Consider the following 23,719-nt stretch of genomic DNA (forward strand, 5'->3'; position numbering starts at 1 on the left):
CCTACAACAGATACAGGTTGAGGTTGCATGTTATGTTGTGGACAAATGGCTTTGGCTTAGGCACTGATCAACCACCATCTTGGAAGAGGTATGTTTATTGTAAAAGTTATGATGAACATGACTCAAAATAATACATCATTCATACAGTATAATTCCAAAAAGTTTAGTGCCTTATTATCTGGCTGTATAACATGTTTTCTCTCAATTTTTCTATGTAGAGAACTTTTGGAGGGTATCTTAACTTCCTGGGTACAATTTATATAGACTGAGAAAAGAAAAATTATTCTTCTGAAAAGAAATGGACAAAATTTTATTTGGGACAATTATCTTCACAAGTGACTTTCTAGTAAAAAAAATAGGTTACACAAAAAGGTCTGGTTGCTTTTACATTTAAAAGTGCAGAGTAATATGCATCAATTATACTAATCATAAAATTTCAAGTATATTGGTGTGACTTTATCCTACTTTCAACTTGTATTTTAGCTGGCCAGTTTAAAAAATTTTACATTCTTCTACACATAGAAATGTCTCTTTGATACTATCAGCTACATCTTTCTAATGTATGTAACCAATGGACACCATCACACCAGTACTCTAAAGCACCTGTAGAATGAGTTTTATGAGTACTTGTTACAGCCCTCACCAAATCTGTTATGGTGTTCACTATTTTGGGGCCACTTTTGGTCCCTTTTATTTTTTACCAATAAGTTAATACTTTTGAATTTGGATTCTGATGTTATATGTTATGGGATTGTCTGCACCATTAGTTATTTTTTTTATATAGACAAGCTCACAGATAGCTTCATGTGGTCCTATTGGTTGCTGTGATCCTGTTACTTTAATTTTAATCAGCTTAGACTAGTGATATTACACCTGCAGTAATGTGACATTTCTGAACTATACTGTTGTATACAGACATGATATAAGGGAGAAATTAAATCAGTTTTAAAGTTTAAATTACAAAGTAAGATACTAATTATTAGCAAAATTCAGAACAGTGTGAAGAATTTAGTAAATTTAATTGCTTGAGGTTGTCATAGTTTAGTAGGATGCTGTTAACATGTCTCGCTTCAACTGGAAAACTACTTTGAAGAAAAACATTAGAATTCAGTCAGTACAAGTCAACTTTTATGATCCAGTTAACAGCCTTCCTGCACATATTTAAAACCTAAAGGAATGTAATGCCACATCTATTCACTTGTAATCAATTTGCTGATCTCAGACACTATGATGTTTTTACACACAAATTGATTGATCGGTCCACCCAATGTCTGAACCAATGGGACATTTTTAAGAGGCAGTAAATTTTTGCAAACAAGTTATTTACCCATTTTGGTACAATAATAGTAAAAGTACATGTGTAGAATTAGTACTTTTAGGTGAAAAAAATCCCAGTTCTGCCACAAGTGTCAAACATTTCCTTTTAATATCTCTCTATCCTATCCAACATGCTCATTCCTTCAGCCATAGAGGCTTTTAATGTGACAGTCAATCCCACTATTCATTGGTAAGAGAAGTTTACGAGTTTCTTTATTTTTATGATTTAAAAACTGTAACTATTTGCATGGATGGAATTACCAAGCTTGTAATCACTTGTCATTTTGTGAAAAGGTTGCCTTGAAAGTTTACCATCTTAAGCTAATACAAAAGTTAAACAAACTGTCTAAAAATGCTTCAAGATTGATTTGTTCATGAAGAAATACATGAAATAAATTAATTCAGATATTTTAAATGTTATTATTAACATTACCTACATGAAACTGATATTTTGTTCTGATCATGGTAATATGATGTTCTATTCAACCAACATTAATAGTATGTATATATGTTTCTGTTGCATTTAAGCCATGTTAAGATAATATGAAATATAAGATTAAGAGAAGTAGCAGAAGTCTACTAGATATAATTGATTCCATAAAACTTTATTCTTTGTTAAACATGAAAATGGACATTTACCAACTTTGATCTTGGAAAACTGCAGAAGACCAACTTTAAGTCAACAAATGAACAAACCGTGCAATAATGTGAGTTTAACTTCCATGAGAAATAAAGAGGGAATTAACTGTAAGATGAACCCAGAAAAGGGTACTTGTTTTCAGCATCCAACACTTGGGTCTCGATTATCTAACAAATAAGTTCAGTCTTCCTGTGATAACTTATCTTCCCTGTGGAGATCCCTACTTTTATTCATACCCCTAAGATTAGGCCTAACTGAGATCAACTGTAGGTATAAAAGAGGTTTAAAGGTAATTATGCATATTTATTTGTTATACTTAGCTTTGTGTACAAGTTAAATTTGTATATCTTTGAAGCAAATTGTATATTTTAGCTGAGATTCACTACTCATATAAAGGGGAAGTAGAAGTTCATTTTTAAGCTTTTACAACATTAGAGAAAGTTATTGTGTCATAATTTGTTATATAATGATTGATAATTTTCATATATGAATTTATTACAGAATAATTAATGTTTAAAAATTGTATCTTTCTAAATTGTTTTCAGTTTAATATGCCATATGTTATCTGTACTAGTAGATAAAAGATGAAAATTATTTTGAAATTTCTGTGTTCGTTTTTCACAATTATTGCTGAAGTATATTAAGAAACTACAGATAATTCAGTAACATGAACTGTTACTTTGTCTCCTTACAGACAACGTTTAGACTGAGACACTGTAGGAATTCTAGGAGGATGTCCCAACCATGATCTTTACTTTATTTTTCATTGTAAGTAAGGGATGTTGATTTATAGTGAAATGCAGAACATTTTCCACTATACAGACTTAAGTTATTCTATTCTTATGACTTTAGGGTGATGCTGACTTTAGTACTTATATGTAAGACTACTTTATTTACATACAAAAATAAAGTTGTTTTAACTTAAAACTTTAATTCAAGCAATGAAAATATACTAATAGAATTTTTCATATCACAGATTTGCACCATTAATCAAACAGGAGTCATTTCCTTTTTACGTATTTTTAAAGTAATTGTAGATTTATGATATTTAATGCCTTTACAATATTTTCCCAGCATATTTTTGGTAATTGCTCGTAAAATTAATAGAGGAATATCATGTTATTTCCTAATAGATATAAAATTTAAGCATAAGTGTACAACAATGGATTTTTTCTTTCTTTCTTTCACATAGGTACGAAAATTTCCATTGTATTAAACAGATTTTTGGCTTTAGATTTTAAAGCATTTACAAAACCTTCATCAGCACAGATGGTAATATAAACTTTGAATTGTGAAAGAAATGTTCATGTTAGACCAGAAGTATAAGAATTATCTTTCCACAAACAGGTTTTTTTTTTTTAATTATCCGCTTACAAAATATAAACTGTTCCTACCACAATTGTTAGTATAATCTGCTTCATGTAGGGAAAAATAATTTAACATATTAGACTATTTGTAACATAATATTCATTGCCAGTGTATAAAAGTTACAGTTGTATAGATGTACATTTAATTACACCTTGGAACAAAAAATGACGGGAAGTGGCGGGAGAACCCTTCTGTTTATGACTACGTCTTTTTTCCTTACTGTCCTAATATGGACGAGGTCTATCAACCTCCATGGATCCTGCGCTGGGTCAATTGGGCAGGTATTTGTTGTTTGAAGGGGATTCCAGTGACTGAGGACATGAACGAACGATTGTTTTGCATCTCGGGGTGGGAGAAAAAGATGTATCTAAAGAAATGCCTGTATTTGAAACCAAAGGATGTGGATCTTGGGGTTTGTTGGAATGTATGGGAGGAACAGAGATGGGTAGAAGTTGATTCACCAACCTTTTAAACCATGGAGGTCAAAAGGCTTTTCATATGTTTTGAAAACAGTTCTCTTGGAGGCACAGAGATATCGGTCTGCACTCCCACTGTAGTTGTGGAACAAAGTGCAGCAGCATATGTCGTAGATAAAGTGGCAGACAGGAATTTCTGAGCCTCAGGATAATTAATGGTATGAATCGTTTTCAAACGCTGCACCTCTTTTTCCTCCAACCATTTTGGGCAAGAATGAAAGTAAAAAGGGTGAGAACCATTGCAGTTGACACAATGTGGGTCCGTGTCACACTCATAGGCATCGTGGCCCTTGCCACCATAACGAGCACATGTCAGGGAACCAAGAGATGGCATCTTTGAGTGGTCGATCCTCTGACACTGGAAACATGGAGAGGGTTTGGAATGTATGGCTGTACCCTGCAATTTAGATAACCTGCCTTGATGGTGGCAGGTGCACGTGGTAATGTAAATGTCAAAACGAGGATATTTGTCAGCAGTGTAACTCCATCTTTGCGAGTGGAGATGCGTTTCACTGCAGAAACTCCTTGAGTGGACAAACCAGTGAGAATCTGACTCAGGGACGTTCTTCAAATCCCTCTCAACAATAACTCCTCGTGATGAATTTAAGGTAGCATGAGGGGTAACCTCAATACGTACATCCCCCCATTGACTTTGAACTGAAGAGGAGTTCACTGCTTTGATATGTGGATGTTTCAACCAATATGTCTCCAGATCGAAGCTTCTTTACTGACTTTAGAGAGCCAGCAAGGCCATCTAGTCCCTTCTGAATAAAAAGGGGGACATTTGCCCTAAAGGTTTTTCTGAAAGAGAATGTAATATTAGAAAATGAGGTACGTGTGTTACAGATGTTGAAGATTGCTGCTCAGAGTCTTCAAGACGTGGTCGTTTACCTATTGACTGTTTTTTCACTATTTTATATAAATTTGTCGTAGGAGGATCCATAGGAAAGATAAAATTTCTGTACCCACTGACCGCACCCACCCTAAACCTTTTTCTAAATAAAAAAAATAGATGTATTATTTCTCCAAAGTTTGCATTTTTATCAATATCAGACAATGTTCACAACACCTGTTGAGAACATCCAACAGCGGTGCTTGGTTTACCCTAGTCCAAGTGAACCAGCTGGATGACCCTCAGGGGGGCCACCCCAAGGCTGTTCATTTACAGGAATTTAAGGCTAAAGTGGTGTGTTGAAGTTGGACCCCACAACTCCCAGGAACCTCTCCTCCCCTTCATGAGTCGACACGCACAGCAAAGACATGGGTGGATGTTTAGATTCCAGAGAAGGTAAACTGAAAGTACAGAACCTTTGAATAATGCAAATTGTGACCGTACTATTATTAATGTAATACTGTATATAGTACCAAAATATGGGTTTTGCATTTTCCTGTATGTATTTTATTACAGTTGTTTTCTATAAATTTACATTTATTCATACAACCTTTTCTGTGTACAACTTTGTGTATTTATATCTAATTCACACAGTTTGTATACTCATTATTCTTTTTAGGTATATATAAATAGTTGTTATTCTGTTCTCAGCTTTTATTATGTTTTTTTTTGTTTTTCTAAAGTCAAGCAATTTATAAAACCATTATTCTTTTCAGAATGTATAAACATTTGTCCATACTATTATCAGACATTTGTAAAACATTTTATTTTCCTAATTCTTATGGATACGCTTGTTTTAAAAGTTGTCAACTTTCAAATGTGGTACAAAAAATATAAAATCACTATAATGGAGATTTGATAAAAATTAGCGATATTTTGGCTACATTGTTACCCATGTACATTAGATATATATACAAATATTAAAATTTAATTATAAATGTTTAAATTTTAGTTGTATTTATTAAAACATAAAAAGTAATAAGAAGTACGCTGGAAAAAACATTGATTTCAGTACAAAAAGCAAAAAGATAAAATACACCGAGTAATTTAGAAAAGTTATTATAGAAAGCTTTCTATAGAATAATGTTAGTTTTAGTACTCGTTCATATAAAGTTATTCCTGGAATTTCTGAAGACTAGCAACAAGTATTGAATACAGGTGCACGTGTTTTCTAACTAAATCCAAGTTCACCGAACAACAATTAGATATGAAACACTATTAACAAACCTGAACAAGCGGCCAACCAGTCTGCTATTCTTTCAGAGTGGTTTGCGTTCCCGCCACAACCACTTTAAATGTCTTACATTGGTGGCTGTTTGGATTATAGTAAAATTTGGGGGATAATAGCTTCACAAGATCCTGCAACAGGTGGAGACTTGCAGTCTTCATCCTAACCTGTGAAAGTATAACGTTATCATTCCATCTGGACGTACGTACATTTAATACAGTTTACCTTACGATACTAAACACTTCATCCAACAACAACACCACCAGCCCCCTACCCCTACCTGGGGATACTGAGAGGGTGTAAAGGGATATCTGTAGTAGAACATCTAACATATACCCCTTCTACATCTTGCTGATCGTTATGCGAAAACATACGGACACAGACTAAGTCATGACTAACTATGGACGCTTTTATATAAAACTTCTTACCAAGTGACATTGTCAAGTAATCCCACCTTCACGTGATTTTCCAGACTTGCATAACTTCGGAAACATCAGTACATGTAACTTTTGTAATAATGTACTGAACCGGTTTTATTGAATTTAAAAAAAATAAACGTAGCAATAATTTAACACGAAATAAAAATAAAATAACGTAACTGATAATATGTGATTGTCTCATATTTCACACAGTCAGCTCTCCCAGAACATGTAACAAAAATACAATACTTTTGGGTACTGAATTTTTTGTTTAAATGACGTCACTATTAGAACTAACAATACTTTTTCTTTATACATCCTTCTCGTTCGTTTCTCAAAATCCAAGTTTGTATTGTGAGTCTAAAGCCGTAACTGAATCTCAAATCTATATGCAAAAACGGCTCGTTTGGGTTGAAAAAATATTTTACGTAGAAGAGTGAACAACGTTTCGACCTTCTTCGGTCATCGTCAGGTTTTGCATATATATTTCTCTACAAGTGGGTTTTCTCGACATCACTGAATCTCAAATCGATCAAGAGATGACAAAGCTATGACCTAAACGTTTGTACTCAAATTCTCAGAACCAATTCATGAACCGTCAGGTGGAGGCTGAACTTTCAGTGTTTTGAACTACTGGAAGTTAACATGGATTCTAGGTACTGGGAAATTTTGTTTAAAATTACATTATTGAAGCCGTGACGAATAAAATGTTATTACATTTGTTTAATTCATAGGTTCTACATTTTTTTTTCAAAGAAGCCCTTTAATGCGATATAATTTAATTTGTTATGTCAAAATGCACTTTCATGTTTAGCTTTAAGGGTCTTTAACATTGAACCTACTTATTTTTATATAAAAATATATAAAACTGTTTTAGTGAGTCATTGTAGAAGTAGCTTTTTTTCTGTAATTAGTCAAGCGTGGCGAGTAAGGCGAATGTTTATGTTATCGGGACAATGAACGAAAGTCCAAGGAGCAGCTAGTATTTGGTTGTATTTTACTGAGACATTTTACTTAAGTTGTGTATTGAGGCCTGAGAATTAACTTTATTAATAACTTTAGCTCTGTAACGTAAGTTTAGTTTATTTTTATTAGTAACTCCAATTAAATTATACTCGCATGTAAATTATGTTAATGAATAGAAAATCGTGAATAATTTTTTTTCTTTTTCAAATTCAAAGGAAGCCAGTTCAGTGCATCGTCACATACTAGATTTTCCGAGGTCTGAAGGCTGGAATGTCACATGGAGGTTGAAAGACTTCTTCACAATGTCACTTGTAGAGAAGTTTAATATTGTTTCTCCATCAGTTGTAGAGTTACGGGCGATATAGATATATCAAAAATGTTGTTCCTTCTTTTTGTTACAATGTTATTATTTTTATATAAATCCATTGATAATTTTATTTATAGAATTTTCAAGTTTCTATACTAAGAAGTATAGCGCAGAAATGTTTCATATCGCAAAATTACCAAGGAATTGATATTTTTAGAATACTTTAACTATAGCTATTAACTGAATCTAGGCTTTAAATTTTCAACTATAAATAGGAGATATGGAACAATTTTTCAGGTTTTATGTGTCGACTGATAACTTTACTGTAGGTATCTGTGACTTCTGGGCGATAAGTTTCAACCATAAACAAACAGCATACAATCCACTTATTTTAAAATATTATATTAAAACAAGTCAAACATAAATACAAATGTTTGTTACACTGTTGGTTATAACGGTTGTATGCAGACATTAAAATTGCAGTCTGACTTTAGTGTTGTGGGTAAGATTTAAAATGCTTTGACATTGTAAAGAACCATGATAAGTTCAACGACTCACAAACTTTCATGACTCGATTTCACTCTAGAGATCCCTATTATATAACACTGCACTAAAACCAAAATTGTATGTACCGAATAAATAACATTGTTCCAAATATTCATGGGAAACTAAACACTTTACTAGCGCTCTACCAACTAAAACAAAATTGATTGATTTACTGTTATTTTATCAAATGGCCAGCCTTCATGCTTTAACCCTAATTCTTAATATAAATTTTTCCCAAAGTTATTCGATCATAAATTATTATTACGTCTAGCACCAACTCCCTCTTTAAAAAACAAAGAAGAATTAGACTTTATGAAGAAAGGGTAAAATATCTTCGATTCGGTGCTCCACTTGTATAGTTTGGTGCCTTGTACAACAAATTAAGCTTCTGGATGACATAATTTCAAACTTTTGAATATCTTTAATGGATTATGTAGGTTCTTCAAATAAAATCTTATTTTTATATCTGATGTTTGAATAAATTTTAAGCTTTACAAATTTGCAAAGATTTTATTATGATAATATTATTTGTTTTAAGAACCATTAAAAAATTCTACATTTTGTTGCAGGTTTTAATTAATTATTTTGTTGAAAGTGAAACCAAAATTGATGACACATCTGTAAATAGTGCTTCACCAGTAGCATAGCGGTAAGTTTGCGGACTCGAATATCGGTGTTCGATACTCGTAGTTGGCAGAGAATAGATAGCCCATTGCGTAACTTTGTGCTTAATTACAAATACCATTACCTCCACCTGTGTTGGGCAAATAATTGATAGTCCATTTTGGAGCTTTGTCATTTCACCTCAAACACACTCTAAATAATGTTCTTTATAGAAGTAAAAACAGATTATATGTACCGAAATTATTGATATTGGTCAATGACTATTTTGATATTTTAACAAATATATGAAGTAACTGAAATTTCAGAATACATATTAATCGAAAATCTGACACAAAACAGCTGAGTATTTCTTCATATTTTTAAAGTTAAAAATTAATTAAACAATGAACGTGTTCATGAGTTACTAATAAACATGGACATAATTGAATTATGGTACATTAGATTTTTCAATAAAATCGGTCTTGTTTAGTGTTACCCAATCACAAGTTATAATAAAAAAATCGTCGCTAGCTACGAGTTTTAAAAACACAATATTAAAAAGAATGTTACCAATTACCTATACGTAAAGGTATATATATATATATATATATTATATACATACATATATGTAAAGATCTGGAACGATTGCATTCTGTATTATGAAAAAAAAATTGGTTTGAATTTCGAACGAACTCTTGAGGTCTGTCTGTACCACCATCCATAAGTTATTAGTGATAGGCTAGATGAAAGGCAACTAGCGAACACCATCTACTGCTAAATACTTGGCTGCCCTTTAACCAATGAATATTAACACTAAACGTACATAATTATACCCCGACGATTGAAAGGTCGAAGATGTTTGGCGTGACAATACCCTAACCAGCAGGATATACCAGGCCTGGCCATTTCTGAAGTGTCCTCCTCTTTTTCGTGGACGGATAACTGTGATAATGGTGGTTTTTCAAAGATTTCAAAGAAGGGAAGGTTAAATGGAGAACACAGATGTGATAGCAACGGGTCACAGGCATTCTTTAAAATTATGTTTCTTGTTCTGTGTTCGTTAGGAGATTTTTTGAGCTTAGAAACGTTCCTCTTGAGTCCGGATATTTTAATTGGTCCAGGAATCTTGTTAGTTGGAATTTTGTTTTGGTGGATTATTATAGGAAATTCGGTTTGAAGAATCTAGGGTTGTCATTATATTTATTCACTGTGATGAAGTGATCCTGTGAAATTACTCATAGTAAAAGTTGTTTCAGAGAAATTAGTGAAAGGTTGGTTTGGTCTTTGTCTGTTGTTGCCGGATTGTTGTTATGTTTGATTTAAGGTGCGGCCCCGTTTCATACGGATTTCGAGTTGCGCCGAAAAAGGTTAGAGATTGCTTAACGAATAGACAGGCGTTGCCATTTCGTGATCCAGTTTGCCTCTTCATGTTTTTTAATTAGCAATTTAATGTTATAACTGACTCTGTTAATTGTTGGGTGGAGGTTTGAGTCTCAAGATAGGATGTAAAGACAAAACAGTTGTCGCTGTTTTTTTATTATTATATGAATTTTTGAAGATAGCTGCTATCATTTGGGATCGTCTTAGTTATAACGTAGCTGATAGTGTTATCAGTAATTTTGCAGCATTTGAATCTATGTCGTTAATGGTGTGAGGATTGAGTCTCGGAATAGGTAGTATGTAGCTTCTTTAACCTTCTCTCAGTCATTAAGTGGAATTGAAGCCTACTAGTGATGTCTGTGTTGTATGAGTTTATGTTGCGTTGTTGAATATAACATGATTTGCATTTAAATCTGCTGGGATTATCTGATGTTTGCTTTTGTCTATCATTTATTAATTAGCGAAGTATCGAAGGTTTTGGAAGGGGAGAAGTAGGTGATTCTTCAGTTGTGGCAGAAAACTAACTCCTTGGTGCTGTTGTTGTTGCATCTGCCCCGAAAAGCTACTCTTTAAGCAGGTTGACCTGCAGGTTATACGTCGTTATCCAATAATTTTTAAGTTACCTTGCATTCTTAACAATACGCTATTTACACAGTATAATACTTAACACTTTGTGGTTTTAATTCCGAATGTTGTCGAAGTATTAGAAACAACTGATGACTTCTGGTATTAACGAAAGGCTTTATGAACAGTAATTTGTATGGAAAAGATGGATGTGAAATTTTGAATTCGAAATGGAGAAATTAAGAAGAAAAATGAAACATTTCTAGATAATATAATTATTACTAATCTTAAGCCTATTGGAACTTAAATCGTAAAAATTACAAATGGAATTCTATAAATTTTAAGACAGTCACTTCGTCTAAATGTTGATCGTTATGGTGTAATCATGTACTTACAGAGAAGAGAGACAAACTGTTTTTATATTTTTCTTCTTCATTTTTTTTTTCTCTTTTCCTTAGCGTATTGACATAAAACTTGGTTGGGTTATAATGTGGTTAATATCCTGGGACAACGTTTTCAATTTAGACCATTTTAAGTATTTTATAAGAGTCAAAAACAAAACAACCCAAAATATTTATTTCGGACCCTTGTGCAGTCATATTTACAGCAATCAAGATAAAAATTTAGATGCACAAGGATACTGACACCACAAAATGTTGGAATTACTCATTTTGAGTACTTTTAAGAGGGTCAGGATTCATAAGGGTATAATTTGGAGGGTTTTAGTTAGTTACTCGGCCATATTTTAACAAACCTTTATGGAACGTCGTACATGGATACTTTTGTACAGGTAACAAAACAGAACAATAGAACATTCTTGCTTTTTGCTTACTATTTCAGTCAGAAAAGTATAATTTAAAGTTTTCAACAACTATTCGTGGGAGGCATCAAGCACGCAAACTACCCCCGTCCCAATGACCATTTCTGGATACACCCCTGCGTGATATTATATTAAGCAATTAGCATAAATAATGGTTAGTGACACAACTATACGAGTACATGATGGTACTGGCAGAAATTGTTAAACTAGTTTCCATGGTGTTACTATAAAAATAGTTATTAACATTCTTTTAGAGAGGAAATACTGCCACCATGTATTTTAAAGAATCTGGTTGATTTTGTAAAATATAGTCCTGCTGCAAATAATAGGGTTGTGATTCTAAAGTTGTTAAATGTAACTTTTTTACTTGCTGCAGTGTATGTTGATAAAAAGTCATAATATCAAATAAAATACATTTTAGCTGTTAAAAAAGTGCAGCCACAAATAGAATTAAGCGTGCGTCTCAAAAGACTTAAGTCACAATTGTAGGCCAGTTTCGTAACTACACTTATAGCGTTGATAAGATTGTTTGTTTATGCATTTTGCTGAAATAAGGCTGTATAATGTGAAAAGTATATTATAGTTGGTTGAAATATATTAACTACAGCATTTAGTGAACACCAATTTTGTTTCAAAATTTAAAATGCTTTTTCTACGGTTTTTGGAATTAAAATCAAAGTACAAATTTTGTTTTATTGATTCTTATCTTATTTTAAATTACAAATTCTACAACAATTTTAGAATGTTCTTTTTGTAACATTTTTTTGAGGTAATAGGTAGAGAACTATATTAAAATTATGTGAATGAATATTGTGTTTACTTTATTAGGTGGTCTTGCTAGAAGATGGCTCGGACATGCTAGACATAAAAGCTCTGAAAATGAAAAGAATGATAACTAGTTTGAGTTAGGTTGGAAGCTACCTACTAGTGGGCTACCAGGATGGAACTGTTTGCTTGTACAGTTGTAAAGGCAAAAAGTTAGTATGGTTTATTTTGTTATGATTATTAAATTTGAGGTCAGAAAGCACTAGAAAAACTCAAGTTTTTTTTTTTTTAGTAGAATAACTACAATAGTTAGTTTTATCAGTGTTTATACTGTTTCAGAAAGTAGCTGGATTATTGGTTCAAAAATGATTTTTATGAGATGGTAATCCATGTCTTCACACACGCAAATGTTGTTCCTCTCTTGCATCTCCTATGAGATTTTCATGACACCAGACTTGAACTTACTCATATGAACTACACTGTTGCATAATGATGTCATTGTGCAAAAACAGTCCTTCAGCAGTAGGAAAACAACACAATGCACTTGTGATAACTTCATACTTAGCACTGCATTGAACAGATATGTCATTTTTTTTCTCTCATTTGCACTTAATTTGATGAGTGAAACTTTTGTTTTTATGATATTTATTATTTTTGTTTTTATACACTGGCAGTATTACATAACAAGACTAAAGATTGAATACCTTTTCCCATGCCAGTTATACTGGGGTTCTCACTAGTCAAAAAACACACTTCTCATGGGCATTGTGGTTGAACTTTAGCATATGTGGCAACTGATGGAGGTTTCTACTTTTGTGTATATTACCTTGAAACAAGATAAGACCATAGGCTAAACATGAATGGATAGAAAAGATTATTTTCTATCAAAGTCAATGTTAAATAAATATTATTTGCATAAAAAGTTGTGTATAATCTCTGAGAAGTGACTAGTGATGGTATCAAAGAAAGGATTTTAATGTGAAGTTTACAAATGTAGGAACAAGCCTCAAACCTGGGATTTTGTTGTTTTCTTGAATTTTATTTTATAATGTGTTTGTTCAAGATAACTTTCTTTGTGTACATGTTTCAAAACTACAGGAATATTATTACGTGAGAAGATGTAAGAATAAGTTAAAGTGGTTCTGCTAGTGCAATATATTCAAGTGAAAAAATAGTTTCGTATATATTTATTTACGCATAATAATTTTTTATTACTAAAACAACACATACTAATACAGGAATGTCTCAGGTATTGAAACTAAACTAAAACTGTTAGAAAGAAATTAAACTTGACTGTTGTTCTTTTTTGATCTTGTACATGTGAATGAATCTTACTGTATGTTTTCTAGTGCTCAAATCCTTCATCCATTTCCATCTTGATAGAACTGTGAATCTTAAGAAGTTACTATACATAAATAGAGCACCTGTAAAAGTCTCTCTTGTTGTTTATTGTCATTGGATAGTATCAGATGGATTTCATTTGTACCCTGGATCTCAAACCTTTATTAGAATATCATAATTAAATTATATTTTGAAAAGAAATTTTACATTCACTAAAATGTTTATTTTCAGTCAGTATACACATGTAAAATTCACAAGAACTTTTAGGGACTGAAAATGCGATCCAACCAGTAATGTTATCATATGCTATCGAATTATTTCTTTATCTTCTATTTTAGTTTTTAATTTATTAACCACTACTAACTGTATAGGCAAGAAAAAAAATAATTTTTTAAAATTAATACTAACCAATTCTTGTGGAATTTTATAAATTAATTAAGCCATCAGAACCAGGGAAAATATTACATATTTATTTTTGTTAACCTGTAACAAAAATTAAAACTTACTCTCTGTCATATCTATATATATATATATATGTTTACATATCCAGTACTAGGCTTGTAAGTGTTGAATTATAAAACAAACAAACATGTGTTACATTCCCTTTGAACATAAAAGAAAGGTGAATATTTTTCACAGGTATATGCTTTGGTTTCACCATGGTTATTTATAGCATCTAGATAACCAGCTTTAAAATATATTGATGTTATTATTACCATTTAATGACTAATTATCCAGCATGGTTAAGTGATTAGGGTGCTTGACTTGCAATCTGAGGGTTGTGAGGTTGAATCCCCATCCCACCAAATATGCTAACCCTTTCAGCAATGGATGTGTTACAATGTGACTTCAGTCACACTATTTATTGGTGAAAAAGTAGTCTTTTTCAGAAAAGGAACCCCGTGTGTTGTATACTTCAATCATCTATTGTCTATGTAACGAAGAAGGTACTGAATTTGTAGATATTCCATGTTGCTGTTTTTCAAATATGATTACCCATGTTTCCTTGGCTAGTAATATCTCGTATAAGAAATACATTATTTATATATTAAAGTGTCACATTTGTTTCTGTATCATGTAGTAAAACTGAAGAAGGCAATATTGGTGGTATATTTCAGTAAGATTGGGCCAATATTTAAGGGTGAGGTTTGAAAATGCATGCCACAGCTCTAACTATGAAAGCATTATATCTCAGTCATCAATCAGTCTGGTGACGGTGCATCTTACTGCATTCTTTTTCTCCAATTTCACGTTCAAAATTTGGGATTACTGTACCTGAACCATGAGGTCTTTAGCTTGGTCGTTTATCTCATGTTGCTTAAATTGTTAAACAGGTAGAAAATGCCAGTTAATTAAATTAGCACTAAGATGCATTTACTTTAGTTACACATAACCAATACTTGTTTTCTTTTTAATATGAGCATATAGTTGTTTCTGTTAAGATACCAATTTTATGTATTAAAAAATCTGTAAGGCAGTTTTGAGATTGGAATTATAGTCACAACCTTTTTAAACTGCATTAATTTTATAATAATAACATGGATCTTGTAAGACATACAAAATATATATTTCAGTTTCATGAAATGTTTTATAAATAAACAGCATTTACTAAAAGTAAATTATATTTCTGCATGTGACAAGAGTTGATATGAATGTACAATAAATATACTGACTGAAGTAGAACAACTGGTATTAAATGTTTTATCTTATTGATAAGATTGTCTTTCTAACCATTTATAAAATATTTTAGATAAAGTAATTACGTATGATTTAATTCAAATACAAAGAGCTCTAACTGATCTACTTAAAAGTTATCTTATCTTGTGTAACACATTACTTGATAAATGTCATTATTTCAATCCATGTTAAAGTTCTTACAGTAACATTTGTTTTATTTTACTTACTACTAAATGTTCCGTAATGTAAACCTTCTCTCAGTCGTTCAACAGTAAGTTTACAAACTTAGTGCCAAAACTTGGGGTTTGATTTCCCAGAATGGACAGATTGGAGAGAGCCTATTGTTTAACTTTGCAGTAAAAACAAAATTATATTGTTGAAATCATGTATGGTCTATAATTTATTTATTTCTGCCAAACGTTTTTTTTTTATTTTTTGGTATGAACCTGAGACAGTCATTTTTGACTGTCCAGATGGCTTCAGTTACAGGAAACCTGATATGATTAAATAAGAAATGACAGCATAGATATTCACAATCATGGCTTAAAGCTGAATTCAGAACATAAAAAAATCAACATTTTTATTATATTTATAATGTGGACTTGTATTTGTTTATGTAGATAGAGACAGGCAGATATATAAGCTATAACTGAAATGCAAATATATAAATAAATCTGTTTCTCAGGGAGGTTACATCTTTGCTGGATGTGTAGATGGTTTATCAGCATTATGAAATATAAATGGAAATTTGATTTCCAGTCTACCTGTGTTATATTCCCACAAAAGCTATCCAGTTTTTACCCTGCAGAAAGGTAAATTTTACTCATTCTTCTAAGTTTGTTTTTTTATGATTTCTACTTTCCTAAGGTTTAATAATGTCATGCAATGACAAATGTGCCAATGATATATTTATAACAATTGAAGATTTAGTATTAACTTCTGGTTACAACAAGCTGTCTACTTAGAGAAGAACTAAAATCTAAACATAAACCAGGATTAAATGAGCATAGCTAATCAAATATACTTGTTTTATATTCTTGTTTACAAAGATAACAATGCATTGTTTCACCAGTTTAGTCCTTTACAGAGAAAACTTTAAATCATAAAAGATGTGTATGTACAAATTGCCTGGATATTATATGAATAACACTGAGAAGATACAGTGGTTATCTTATGGTCATCAGATACAATTAGTGATTGTTGAGCTTGTTAGTTAATGTGAATTTTTCCATTTAACCTCTCGGTATCTTTCATATTTTGTGTTGTTCAGCTCGTAGCAAAGTGGTATCTTCTCTCACATATTCTAAATCATATTTGATTTTTATAATTTCTTGATAATGAACCTCTTGAAACCATCAGTGACAAGTTCCTATGCATGATGTGCCACATATTAACAAAAACCCGCAAAAAGACCATGGGAAGTTGAATGTAGAGGTAATAGAATAAAACCTGCGATTACTTTGTGTTAGTAAATACTTATCTGGGATGGCATAAGCCTTAGAAGCCACATCAGGTAGATTAACTGTGATTACAAACACTTACTTTATATACCATGAATGATGTATATTGGATGTTAATCGTTTTTCTAAATGGTTTTTATAGGAATGTTCTCTCAAGATCCTTATTATTTTAGTGATATCCATGCAGTAGTTACTTAAAATTTACATATATTGGTAGTCCCATATTATGTAATCTCATACTTATTTCCCGAAGAAATAATAAGACAAACAGTGTATTTTGTAGAAGTCTGCTTTTATTCATAATGACGAGAAACTCGCTTGAAGTAAAAATGAATCTATTGACTTCTTGTATAGGTGTTAACACTTTTATTAGAATAAAGCAGAGAACAACATATTGACCTTCTTAGGTCATCTTCATGTTGTTCTCTGTTTTCTTTTTGTAAAATTGTTAATACCTATACCAGTCATTCTGGGATACAGCCTGCTATAATGTGTTGTTTTAGTATTTTGTTTCCCAAACTCTAAAAAGAAGTTGCTAAAATATTATGAATCTGTATATTCCTCAGCAGTTGTTATTATATGTTATCACATCAGGTTTACTGTTGTATTTTTCTTCCTTTAAAAGAGAATGAAAACTTGGGCAAAGAAAGTCGATTCAGGGGCCTGATTGCAACAGAAGAAGATGGTTCAATTACAATCAGAAAACCTTTTGCAGTAAGTATTTGTAAACATTATCTATTATTATTAATGGCATGACAAGTGCATGGTGTAAAATCTATTCTTTTTATTTTCTCAAATCATATAACAGCAGAGTATAAACACAAGCTAAATTATTCTTGTAGAAAGAGGGTTGTGGTATATTAAATAAAACATTTTTTAAATTTCAAAACTACCGTTATGATCTTTTTAAGATTTGATATTTATACACCCACACACACACACTTATAAAACATTAGTATGTGTGTGTGTGTATATATATATATATATATATATATACACACACTACTACTAGTTCAATAGCGTAATCTCAAACTTTGTGGAATGGTAGCTTGTAAATTTTTAATAAGGGCTTATAACTCCCTCCACCTCTAACATTGATGTTATTGAACACTTGTTATCTTTGAGGGAAATTAATATTAACTACATTCGTAGGGAGTGCCACATCTTTTCAGACGAAATAAAAATATTTTTTTATAGCACAATATATAGAGTGTTTGGGAAGGCACAGAATGTCATATATTTAAGAGTGTGCTAGCACTCTTAATGGAAGAATGGAATGAAAAAAAACAATGGATACCACTATTAAAATAATGTCAGCTCAGATGAAGTTTCTAGTTCAACACCCATCATAAAGCTGATATGAAAAATATATTTCTTGAGTTATGACCACTTTCTGCTTTAACCCATGATCTTTCAACTTTGTCCCATAAGACACATTTGAATCCAATGACCACAGATTAATTAAACATGTGAAACACTGTGGAGAGACATAAAAGTTGAGTGTTGAAAGCATGTAACAGAAATCATACCTTCCGTAAATATTTAGACCATTACCTCATATATATTGAGTTCTTAAAGCCAATACAAAACGTTTGATCAGTTAATAATGATTAGTGTAATAATATTTAATAAATAAATTGTGTGAAAGTTAGGATTTTTATGTTATTTATCATAAACCCAACAACACATTATTTTAATCCCATAAATTGAATGAAGAAGGATATCTCAGCCTGTTAAATATAAAAAAAGTACCTGATACATTTTTTCTTCTATTGTTTATTTTTCAATGTATTTTAGAGTTGTTATTTATTACATAATGTAAGGATGATAAGAGCTGTTTCTTTCTTGAATGGTACTTAATATGCTGATGTATGTTACAAACCAGTTCATATATCATACTGTGTTGATTCACATTACAAGCATGTTCACACGTGATACTGAATGTGCAATTTATAATACAAGTCTGTTCATGCTTGGTATTTAATGTGCTGATAAAGGATTGAGTGCATTATGTTAAAATGATTTTGAATGTTTAAATCAGCAAATTGTGACAAGCGTGGTTGTTATAAAATTGTGATGGAATGATATGTAATAGAATTTCATTTTGACATTGTATGGCACTTTGTAAGTAGTGTGATGCCACCAAAAATAAATAATTTTGGGGAAGGGTATGTAACAGTCCTTTTCAATGTGTACTTACATCGGAGATATTCCATGTACTTAATGACACAGAAAACAAAAAAAATTATTGATCAACTTTGAGTACCAGAACCATCTAGAAAGAGACCTGCAATAAATCATTCCTTAAGCACGGAAAGCAAAGTGTGTTGTCTCTTGTAACAGGTGAGAATCCAAGCACATAAAGACTACTGAGGGTAGTTTTCCATGTGCCCCAGGCAACAGTACACAGCATAATCAAGAAGTAACTTCGTTGGAAAGGGCAACAGGTTACAAGTTCATCAAAATAAGGTTTCCAGTTGTAACTGCCATTTAATGGTTCTATACTTCAAGCATCTGAAGAATAAAACAGCATTCTTGCTATTCTATAGGAAGACATGCCAATAAAGTCACCACATGCAATGCTTGTGAATTTATGTGTGAAAAGTGCACCTTGTATGGATATAGTGAGCCAGTACTGGGATGTGTTGTGATAAACAACGAACAGTTAATCCCAACTTCTCAAGATCGATCCCTGAAGTTTTGGAACTTGAAGACTTTAACAGATGATAATTCTAAACACCACAAGGGTCGAGTGAACATAGTTAGGATTTCAAACAATGGGCGTCACATTCTCAGTGGGGATGAGTTGGGAAAGCTGGTAATATGGGAGTTGACTATAAACGGTAGCTTATCTGCCATTAGTTACTGTGGCCATGAAGAGGTAAGTTCGGTTCAGATTCAGTTTATCCAAAAAAATAATTATGATACACTCAGTATGAAAGTAAAAGAATGAATCTGTAAAATGCCACAAAGAAAACAGAAGACTTGTATGGTTAATGGAGTGTGGATCATAAATAGATAAAATATTACATTGATATTTCATGCAATTTTAAACCTATTCCACCATGTCATAATATCATGTAGTTTTCTTCAATATTTACTCACCTTTACGTAGGGTTTGTTATAATTTTTAGCTTCTTGTCACATGTATATGTAATATATGAATTGCTCAAAAGTAATAGTACTTACTTACTATGTGGTTTTTCAGTCAGTACAGGAAAGGTGTCGTAAGGAATTCCCAAAAGGAAAAAAGATGGTTCCTAACTGATCTATTTCTTTTTATTTATATTTGTTTGTACTTAAACTGTGAATAGGTGTTGCTCTCAGAAAATGTATATTTTTTGTGTGTGTCATAGAGTCCTATTACTTTTGGACAACCCTGTGTGGTATTCTGATCTGGATTTATGTTATTTTTATAGAAGAGTTAATGCACAAGATTACATATGAAAGAGAATTTCAAAATTGACTAAGAACTTAAATATTCAAATATTTGACTGTTTTGGGTTGGGAAGAAGGAAAATAGTCAACTCTTTAAAGGTGTTATAGTTTTCAGTCATTTTCTTTTTCACTTCATAGATTTATGTAAAATTCTTTAATATAAATTTACAGGAGAGTTGTGTTGGTGAGTGTTTAGATAATTTATATGTACACCAGTATAAACAAAAATATTGTTTTTTCAGAACAAATTACTTTTGTACAAATAAGAATCAGTTGGAACATAGGATGTTGTCCATTTGCTGTATCATTTCATATAAATAAAGACTTAAGTAGTTTGCATTAAAAATCAATATGAAATGAGTTTTTAACCTTGTGATCTTGAAATTGTTGTGAAATTTACCTAACGGTAAAAATTATCAAGGAAGTTAATAGATTAATATTTACAATTATTTCTAGAGTGAAAAGTGTTAATTAGGTGCTGTACAACGTTTGTGATGACACAAAAGATGGAAATTGTGTTTTATTTGTTTTCTTTCTTTAAACAAAAAGTTGATGAAGCTTGCAATAAAACTGATTTTACTTGTATCTCTAAAACACTCTGGTTATTGCTTTGTCTTTGAGTGATACCAGTTTACTAATTATTGGTCAGTTTCTTATTTGTAACTAATAATATTCTCATGTTAATGGACAGAAGGAAATGTAGCAACAGTATTTTTTGTACACCCAGATGGGAAGCAAATACTGTGTACAGTTAGCCAGCACACAAAGGAAGGAAATGAATCATTTTTGATCTCTCTAAAAAAGGAAGTTTCTACCTCAAACAAGCTAAATTCAGTATTCTCTTTAAAGTAAGTATTTGGAGAGTTTTCCAGCAGTAAAGGTTTTTGTTTTACTTCTACACAGTTGTCTTATTTATATGAGACTCTGAATACAAACCTTTTTACATAATAACAAATAAACAAGAAATTTGTCAGAGTAGTTGATAAAGAATAAATTATAGGATGCTGGACAGTAAAATTAGAAGAAGTTAAAGGTCACGACAATAAATAGGAAGAACATCAAACTTTAACAAACGTTAACAGGTAACAAAACTACACTGGAGAAATGGAAAGACATTTGGGAACAAGAACGCAAGGACACTACAAGTTTAATGAAAATGTAGATATTAGCCATTGTAGAACATACTATGTAAACTGGAAGCAAAGCACACTGAGACAGAGCTAGAATCATCAAGTCAAACAGTTTTGGCAAATAAAATTAATAAAGGAATTTATTTGCATGACCACAATAAACGTTCATTAGAAATTAGAAACCTATGGCTACCATTGGTTGAACTCGCATTCTGTCGTTCTTCCAATCAGAATCAAGAACAATCAACTAATTAAAGTGCATCCACCTTGGTAATATATATCTGTGGTAATTTGTACAGGCTGATCTGAAGACGAAAGGCAGAAGACATTCAAAGCATTATCCTCTACACTTGAGCTGTGTAAGTTTATTACATAGTCACTGATATATTCGTACAAGTGTTTCTTTAATAGACATTTACTACCAACTTTACAATCAAATTTATAAATATACCAATACATTATACATCAATTATGATGTCAATTGAAAAATTGTTAAAAGTCAAACTTCAAGAAGAGAATATATTTATTGTCACCAAAACAATGAACAAATTAGTAATTAAAAATTACTAATAATTATTAATAATTTTCACAGAATGAACAACTATTTTGTTATTTGACTATGTTGTACTTGAAGATTAAATCAGTGTTTATTTTACTGTGGAGTTCAGAATCAGCACAAGTTATTGGGTGAAGTTACCACCATGAATTATGCATCAAAGGGAGATTGTGTTGCCATAGACACCCAATAAGGTGATCTCTATCTGAAAGACAGAACTTGTAGAAGTCTGTGAATAGTCCATTTAAGGGACAACTGGTATACCTTCTTGTTCTTTATTTCTGTTTATGTGAAAATACTTCATCAAAATACATACAAATTAATATCTTGTTGAAAACTACAATATTGAATTTGTTTGATATTATTATTGTTATCCTTCATGCTAAACAAACGAAGTTTTATTGTACAGTGTGAATTAATTAAGGGTTGACGTTATTAAGTAACATTCAATTCCATCTTTAGAGGATCTGACCTTATAGTTGCAAAACTTACAATTTTCATTTGGATTGAAGTGTTTTCACTAAGCTCATGGTGTTGTTTTCAAATTTTGCAGCTTATATTAGTTAACCACATCAAGCGTAAGGATCATTAGAAATTAGAAACCTGTGGTTACCATTGGTTGATCCCACATTCAGTCATTCTTCCAAACAGAATCAAGAACAAACAACTAATTTGACTACACTAACTAAGGTTATTGGGACAAGTATTAAACCTCACAAATATTACTCACAGGTCTCTACTCAACTGTAGGAGGTCATAAATGGGCAGAATTGTAGGCTATGCCTAATAAAATATATGTAAAAAAGAAGGAATATTACGTCAGACACAAAACATGAATAATTACTTTTTTAAGGAGTAATAATTTCATAATAAATACATGTGCTTTTGATTGGGCAGAAAAATTCTAAAACAAGCTGCCGAGTTGTGCAAAAACTTGGTGATATGTGTGTGTTCTTTTTATCAGGCTCACGGCTTCGTGTTTAATACCAGGAGACATCCTAAGTATGTTCATTACTGATGAAAAAGGTGACATATTATCATGTAAAGACATCTGCAGTAATCCTCAGGTAAAAAGAAATTTAACAGAATGTTATATTGTAAAAAATAAATATGTTTTGACATCTGTTCTTTTCACAGGAGACTTGCTATAGAAGTAACATACTAAAATAATCTTTCTGTTGTATGGTTGCTCAACATCTTTGCCTTGCAGATTTGATTTAGTGTTCAACAGGTGATAACTTTAAACTGAGCTGAAGGTTGACCAATACTTATTATATTTATTTAAATGCAGTTATAAGAAAAGCTGTTAGTAATATACAAGATTCTTTAAAGTTTTAGACAGTTTTTAGATCCATGTTTTTGTATTTTGGTTGATATGACCTTGTAGTTATCACACTGAGCTGTAAATTGTGAGAACTAAGGTTTGAATCATGGTATGTCATTAATTTTCTTCTGTAGTTATCACACTGAGCTGTGGGTTGTGAGGACTAAGGTTTGAGCCACAGTATGCCATTAATCTTCTGTAGTTATCACATTGAGGTGTGGATTGTGAGGATTAAGATTTGAGCCACAGTATGACATTAATCTTCTGTAGTTATCATACTGAGGTCTGAGTTGTGAAGGACTAAGGTTTGAGTCACAGTATGCCATTAATCACCTTCTGTAGACATGTTGGAGCCATGACAGTCAGCCCAATGATTTGGTTAATAGTAGCTATGTAGGTGGCAGGTGCTAAGAGCTAGTTAACTTTCATCTGATTAGCAGTTTTAATGAGGGATGGCTGTTCCTGAATATTTAAGGTGTGTGTCCTTGTTTAACAAGTGTCA

General features: G+C 31.8%; 1 protein-coding gene and 1 long non-coding RNA gene across 12 annotated transcripts in view; both read left to right on the top strand.

Annotated features, from left to right (window-relative positions):
* The window catches only part of LOC143238277 (uncharacterized), a 341,463-nt gene that overhangs the window by 20,473 nt on the left and 297,271 nt on the right, over positions 1-23,719 (top strand). The window lies entirely within an intron of this gene.
* LOC143239470 (uncharacterized) lies at positions 12,144-22,960 on the top strand. 8 transcript variants are annotated; one of them, XR_013021203.1, is made up of 4 exons: positions 12,279-12,503; positions 15,995-16,121; positions 17,395-17,483; positions 22,858-22,960. It is a non-coding gene; the product is annotated as an uncharacterized LOC143239470 (long non-coding RNA). The 8 variants fall into 8 exon arrangements; XR_013021202.1 differs by lacking the exon at positions 22,858-22,960 and adding an exon at positions 19,978-20,910 and having other exon boundaries at positions 12,280-12,503; XR_013021201.1 differs by lacking the exon at positions 22,858-22,960 and adding an exon at positions 19,113-19,966 and having other exon boundaries at positions 12,280-12,503.

The sequence above is a fragment of the Tachypleus tridentatus genome, chromosome 13, assembly GCF_004210375.1.
Source record: "Tachypleus tridentatus isolate NWPU-2018 chromosome 13, ASM421037v1, whole genome shotgun sequence".
Taxonomy (NCBI): Eukaryota; Metazoa; Arthropoda; class Merostomata; order Xiphosura; family Limulidae; genus Tachypleus; species Tachypleus tridentatus.